The 7654-nt window shown below is 38.8% G+C and overlaps 1 protein-coding gene across 5 annotated transcripts in view; it reads right to left on the minus strand.

The window, feature by feature from the left end:
* The window catches only part of FAM35A (family with sequence similarity 35, member A), a 43978-nt gene extending 36515 nt beyond the window's left edge, over positions 1 to 7463 (minus strand). For 4 of the 5 annotated variants that reach the window (XM_010567870.1, XM_010567866.1, XM_010567868.1 and 1 more), the window contains exons 1-2: positions 7438 to 7463; positions 5361 to 5445 (exon numbers count right to left, since the gene is read on the minus strand). The gene's annotated coding sequence lies outside the window, so the exon portion shown is untranslated. Of the gene's footprint in view, positions 1 to 5360; positions 5446 to 7348; positions 7374 to 7437 lie in introns of those variants that run through there. The other variant, XM_010567867.1, reaches the window with a different exon arrangement.
* Positions 7464 to 7654: the final 191 nt, after the last annotated feature.

Consider the following 7654-nt stretch of genomic DNA (forward strand, 5'->3'; position numbering starts at 1 on the left):
CTCCTCACATCTCTGGACATCTCTTGCTCCTTTAAGGTGTCCACTGCTCCCACACCAGCACCAAGTAACAATGCCTCCAGAAGATACTCCAGGATATGCAGATTTTGTCTGTGCAGGTTTTGCCACAACTCCATAAGCTGGCACTTGTCTGGCACTGCATGACTATACATTTAACACGACTGCCATATGGGCAGGCACCTCAACACCATATAGAACATGTGATTTTAACAACTCCAGCATTTTGGAAGAACTACATTATTCATAAACCAAATCATTTAACTAGAAGACAGACCAAAAGGACTGGAAAAATACCTTCTTTTTTTAAAAACAGTGTTTTCAAAAATTGTTCAAATGTGCTCAAGATGGGACAAATTAATTAAAACAGAAGTATTTGTTATTCTGACCTATTTTCCCATTGAGATTCCTCTGGGATGAGCTATACAACAGTGACTTTTTGCACTGGATGTCTACAGCCAGTGGGTACCATGAATAATCTTGAGGTCTGTGAAAGATGACTAAGAAAAGGTATCATACATACATTTTTTTAGCATCCAGCATAACCAGTGATTTCTTTAGTTTTTCTTTTAGGAAATCCATAGTGCATTGAAAAATACCAGCCAATGTACTCCAGGACTTTTCTGATGAACAATGCCAATTTCATTTGTACCAACAAACTTGAGAGGCAATTCTTAATTCCTTTGAATCGGGGCTTCATCCACCAACATCTTTCACAAAGGATTAAGCATTCAAACATATTTTAACAATACGGATTTCCATAACCAGTCTTCCAAAGTGAAAGAGGATAAAGTTGATTTTGTTAACTGAAATGCAAACAAAAGCATTACAGGAGACTAGCATTCTCTAGTTCATAAAAGCTTTCATGTTTGTTATTTAAACAATATGCACTTTGTTTATGTCAACAACTTCTGATTGTCAATGGAGTATTAAAGCAAGAAAAAACCTGGTTTGCAGTCTCTGATGCTGTGATTCCAGGCTGTTAAGATCTCGGGTATAATATTCAGCCAGACAGCCAGGGCTGCAAAACCCATCAATTTCAATTGTAAATGTTACTTTCAAACAATTCTTATTTCACTCCTGGCAAACCATACCTTCTGCTATCTGTTGTGTGCTGTGTTGACTAAAATAGAGACCAATCCTCTAAGAAATAGTATAATTTCCAGGAAATAAACTGACTTAAGTACTTTTTTTCCCTCCTAACCCTATTTAAGGGAACAAAGCTTGCATGCTCAGAGTGCATCTATGAAGGTTTTTATGCCTGTATATCTGTCAGCTTTCCCATAACTAGCTTTTTACATCAGCTAATTTCACACACATTTAACAGTTAGATGGGAATCTCAAATACATTGGGTTTGGTAACTGTATCATCCCCTCTTTTGTCTTTTAAACTAGAAATGAGGAAAAAAGCTAAGCACAAGCTAAAGATTATGCCACAAAGACAAAACAGCTGCTTTAACAGATTCTCACTGATAGAGGAACTGAGAAAGAAAAAGCCTTCACATTGACCTGCAAAAGCCTCTATCACTTCATGAAGGGCCATGTTGACTGAAAGGTCACTGAAATCAGAGTAGTTTGTTACCCACTTCATTAAGTTTCAGATCAGATCTACAAGCTCCAGAGAAAGTTACTTTTTGTCCTTCCCATCTGAAAACTAGAAGTGGCACTACAGGAAATAAGTGTTATAAAAAGTGTATTTCATATTTCTTAGTTATATTATCCAGCAATGCCTGTTAGTAATATATTGATAGTAACAGTACCAAAACATGGCACAGAAATTTTTTGCATATCTATAGACTGCCTAAACAAGAGAGGAGGACATTATCTCCTGTATACATGAAGAGCTTTTTATATCTCTTCTGTCACAGAGCTGAAGTAACCAGCTGGCAACCTCAGTCATCATGCACAGCAACTATATAAACAGATGGAGACAGGCAGTCTTTAAAGCTGATAAACATAAGCACCACCACTTTTCATGGCAATCAAAACTGTATTTACTTATGAGGCAGTTATCAGAATTTATTCAATATTTTCTGACTTCTGCAGCAGAATTAGTAACATTTTAAAAGCTCAGGAAACTGCCCTCTGACACTTGCTCTGAAATGTTCGTACATTAGTCCACTTACTGAGGGTTTTCCAAACACCTTTCACTGAGAGAATTAGGAACCCCTGTCAAATTTACATTCTGGAAAACAGCCTAATAATTCTACTGCCAGAAATGTAAAATAAGAACAGTATTTTGTAGCAAAAGGTCTGGAAAAGTAAAAAAACCAAACACTTATGACTGCTTAAATAACAGATTCAATCATTATTTTGCTCAGCTACTGATTTTTTTTATAGCAGTGCCTCAAGTATAAGAAACAAGACCCTCACTTTAGACTAGCATTTTCTAAAGAAAGTCCCTACCAGGCTAAACATACCAACTTCCTACTTGACTTGTACACTTAGAGTTTCACTCTCTACTTTTACAGTGCTACAGACAGGCAAAAAGTTACTATTTATACATTAACAAGATGTTAGCAGCTTATACCTGAATTTAGCAATCATGAAAATACTTACATTTAATGCAAAATAATAGATAAAAATAATGTCAAACAATCAGACCACAGGTACCTAAGCATCTCACTAATAACACAAAGTATTGGAAGTTTTAAAGTCTTTATCTCAACAGGAGACAATCCAGATACCTCTTCTTCAACTCTGCAGCATTACAGAAAGCACATCTCAAATTTGCAGCATGCACAAATCTCACTTCTGCAGTCTGCCTGGAAAAACCACCAAATTCAGGTTCTTTTGTATCAAGGCCAAGGGAAGAAATAAAGAAAACTGCCAGTCTGCTATCCAGCTTTGGTATGGCTGAACACAGCTGAAGCTATATATAAGGAAAGAAAAATTATCTCACAGACCTCAGTTAAGGGATTCATAGGTCTTTACCAGAATTTTATATTTAGATGGCTCCCTCTTAGTCTCCAAACCAACAGATCTAAGTACTGATACCTTATGCTGCCAGTGAAATGCCTTTTTGTCAGCTTTAGCCTCTAACTGGTTGTAAAGAGATGACTGAAATGAAGATTTCTAGTCAAGCGTTCATTTTGTAAAAGTGCTTATATAGACAGGTCACAAATTAAAAGTCATCTTATGGGATTCACTTAATTCATGTGCTGCCTGTAATAGCACAGAGCCAGCCCTCTAGCACCACTGTAAAGCTAGGCAACTGTGCCACAATTCTCATTTCATCCCTAGTATATCACGCACTGGCTTGACATAAAACAGGAAGAATATAACAAAGAAATGTGGCACTTCGATTCAGAGCTAAGTGATAAATAGAGTATAGCAATTTACTCACAAATCTGGAATTAAAATTAGGCTCAGATTACATTAATCACTCCTTAGATTCTTGAAACTATAGTGTATTTATTTAATAAAAATATACATATTTTGAAAGACCACATGCTTTATCAACAGTGCCCCCCATTATTCTGAAGATTGAATGCTGGTACATTTTCCCACAGATAAACAGCCACCCCTTCTCTACTTTCACATCCCATGCCAAAAATAATTATACATTAAGTTTTACTTTAAAGCATTGTGAAGGTGGAAAATACAATCCATAAAACTTGGTAACATCTGGAGCTAAAGACCTGCAAAAGATTTAGATTGCCATTTGATAGTATTTTAGCATACTTTGCCACAATATGCATGCAGCTCCAATACAGCAGGATTACTGTGAAGTCCTACATACTTGCTGCCTACCTACATGCCCTCTATTTAACAGAGACATGCACAGGATTTCAACTGAGAGAAATACGAATAGGACTCGGGTTAGTATTGCTGACAGATTCATACCCTCCCATTCTGCCAGTAAGTATTATTCAACCATCCACAGATCTATTAACTCAGAGGCTGAACAGTTTTTCTTTAACAACAGTTTGGGCTAAGACAATAACCCCAGATCTCACCTATTTAGTTACACTATCAAGGTCTACATGAAGTAATACAGCGTAACACTTCAGTCCAAGAAAAATAAGCATTTTTTTTGCAACTTCTGGTGAAATGAAGAAGGGAACCATAGTTGCTCATATAGGCAATTCAAAGGGGAGCAAGAACTTGCTTCACCTTGTGTAATCTAAATTAGCCCACTGGGCTAGGACTAGAACCTCAGTTTTATGACTTGCCACATTATTTCTGGAATCACTAGAAAAAGTGTCTTCATATGTAAGTGTTACCAATATTTGGACTTTCTCAATCAATTCTGTTACCAAAGGGTAAGAACTGCCAAATGCTTCATGTGATATGGCTGACAGCTTAAAATGAAGCTTGCTGAAACAACTGTAACTCCATTTGCAGAGTATTTCAAAATCCATTTCTGTTCCCAGAAGGAAGTTCGCTTACCACAGGAAGGAATTAGTTCTCTGCCTACTGTGCGGATCAGCTTTCCTCCTGAGCATGTTGTCTAATGGATGTTCAGACTCTGAAGTCTCTGAATTGGAGGCAATCCCAAGGTTACCCTGGATTTGAAGGGGCTTAGCCAGACAAGGGGCAGAGTTATTCACAGCCATGTGAGGACCCCCAATTTCCAGCTTCTCTGCTCTCTCTCACCTACTTTGGTGAGCTGGTAAGGAGACTGGGATGCAACCTGGAGATAGCCATCCTAGCTTCTGGGAGAATCCAGTACCAGTACATCCTAGGAACATTTTAGCCAAATTGACAAACTTTGACAGATAACACTAGAGCTGAACCTAACTGACCTTTTATTTTTAATAAAAATATATTTTCTCCATTTATGATGCCACTATTAATGATGTTAGACATAGCAAAAAAAAGATTATCCTAGTCACCTACATATTCTCAAATAGCCAATACTTCAAACATCATGGATTAAAGCAGAAAGTACTAGATTCCTGTCTTCGATCACTTTTTTCAGTAAAACTTTAAAATTTTGACACAAATTTCACTCCACTTGCTATGAAATTGATAATTTACACCTTAAAATTGTGGATTGCTTCAGGAAGGCATAATACAGTGTTTATTATTGTTCTTATATATAATAAAAATAATCTGTTAAAATTATATATAAAGATGTTTTAGAAGCAGCTTAGGAAATAATCAACTTGTTTATCTTCCTCATCTCTACTTCACAGATTTTAAATAAAAACTTATACCTATCAGGTATACCCAGTTGAATATAACCTCGTTGCAAAGTCCATGAATCATACAGACAGTTCCTACCACACAGGTATTAAGTTTTCTCTATGTATCTCTCTTCAGATACAGGTCTAAGACCAACATTCAATGTGAAACTAACAAAGTTAGTGGAACTTCTGGTTGTGAAGACAAAAAGTTACCTTAGAATCCATGCAAGAGGTTTGGTTTTGGTTTTTTTTCCACTGATGCCACTCAAATGCAAATCTTCTGATGGCACCCCATATGCTATGCAAGAACAAAAAAGGTACAGTTAATCTTTTATTATTGCAATTACCACTTTCATACCTGCTATAACTCATTCTAAAGCACATTAATTTTACTTTCCTCTGACAAATAGATTTTGCTTCAACTGCTCACCACTTACCATACAAGAACACTGGAATGGGGCATATGACTCCTGTTCTTACTCTTCTCGAATACCCTTGGGAAGTATGGTTACTCTTGCCTCCAGAAGGGATTTGAAGCAAACAAAAATATGGTAGGGACCTGCTGAGGTTGGTAAAGTGCCTGTAAACTGTACACATGATTTCATTCACAAAAACGTGCAAACAAAAATCCCTAGTTATCTTTTCTTTTAATATATTTAAAGATTAATAAATTTAACACATTGATTCAGTTATTTTTAGCATTCAGCCCACAGCTTGTTGAATATTTTGCTGAAAGCCAGTCTTGTTTAGAAAAAGAGGGCAGCTATGGTGCTACCATTACTCCAAATACAATTGTGTGACTGAACCCATGGAGAGATCCACTTTGTTCTTACACTCTCATGCCCCATACTCAGTCTCAAATACATTCACAGATATGGACTTCAAACATAGCCTGTGCAAGCAGCTGATAATTGAGTAAGGCTCATAAATTAGAGATGCCACAGCTAAAGGCAGGATAGGAGCTAAGCATGTTATCTTACTTTGATCTAAGCCTACACATTTGAGCAAACTGGTTAATCATATTTTTCATTCAACCTTTGTGTCTCTGAAATAGTATTCTAAATAACCTACAGAACCAGGTGAAAATAATTTAGCTGACAAGGACTAATTGCCACAATACTTTTCACCACCTTCTTTTCTACACATTTACAGAACTTAAGAACTTATACAGAAGTTGAGCTTTAGCTAATGAAGGCCTGGAGATGATGGACATCAAACGGTAGCTCAAAACTAATACAACCATTAAGGACCCTGCAATTCTGTGAAGTGAAAATGAACGCCACAATAGAAGTTGTCTACGAACCACCTACAGCATGGCCAGAAAAATGTAAATCAGTAAGTTTGTTTCTGAAGCCCTGTAGGAACAGCCAAATAACAAACTGGCCTAAGCACAAACTCCATTCTTGCTTTTATTTCCATATCACTTACTATCAAGGATCTCTGTTCTCTAGACTAAGGTTATAAACCATTCTCATTACAGATAAAAGGCAACCATTCCCCTTATTACTGATCTTTATGACAACTTCTCAGGTATCTTACGATAAAGAAACAACATGAAATAAAGATAAAACCGGAGTATCAGTTGCCTGAAAAGTTTATGTGTATTGAAAGACTCTGTGACTAAGCATGCTGCTGACAAATGCGCACAAAAGTTATACTACTTTCCCACAAGCCTTGCAGCACAGCCCCTGGACGTCCACCGCAGTTAGAGATTCCTAGAGAGATAAAGCAACTTCCTGGTTATTCCTGCCCTAAGGGCATTGGTCTCCCACATGCCTAAACAGAAAAAAACCCACCCCTGTATTTTCCAGCTAGCAGCCCAATCCTACAGAAAGTGAACAAATTGCTTACTTCTTCTAAAACAAACCTGGTAAGAATGCTGCAACACAGAGTCCCCCATGCCCAGAAAGCAGATATTGCGCAGTTTAAAACAACAGTCTTAGACACATGCTCAACCGTCAGAGCTACATAACAACTCCCCTTACTGGGCCAAGACCCAGTAAAAGGTGACATGCTACCAACATAACACCTGAGCAGACAAAGCAGCTGTGTTAGCAGCTTGACTCCCCTCTTGGCCAGGCAGTCAAACACACGTGGATGAGCTGGATTTTCCTAACGGGCTCCCTTCAAGCAAGGCCTTTGCACAAACTGTCCTTTCCCTGAAGAATTTTGTACACTGCACTGTGTGGAAGCACCCTTACTTGTATTTGTACTCGCGCTAAGCGAGACCACGTTTTTACCCCGCTAAAGGGCAGCATGCGACAGCCAGGCCAGGCCTCGCCTCCCTCACCCAGAGCACTCCGGTGCCCCTGCTCGCAGCGGAGCAGAGCAGGGAGAAGGCGCTGGAAGCCGGCTACGGGCTCACAGTTCTGCTTTAGCCAAGGCTACTCGCCCCGGGGTCTTGACCGGCAACGGAGCGGAGCACACGCTGAAGCGGGGGACGGCGGAGCCCCGGCAGCCCCCAGCCCTCCGCCGGCCGCTAACGGTCACCCGCCGGGAGAGGCGGG

This window comes from Haliaeetus leucocephalus, unplaced genomic scaffold (assembly GCF_000737465.1).
Source record: "Haliaeetus leucocephalus isolate CR32 unplaced genomic scaffold, Haliaeetus_leucocephalus-4.0 Scaffold229, whole genome shotgun sequence".
In the NCBI taxonomy this organism is placed as follows: Eukaryota; Metazoa; Chordata; class Aves; order Accipitriformes; family Accipitridae; genus Haliaeetus; species Haliaeetus leucocephalus.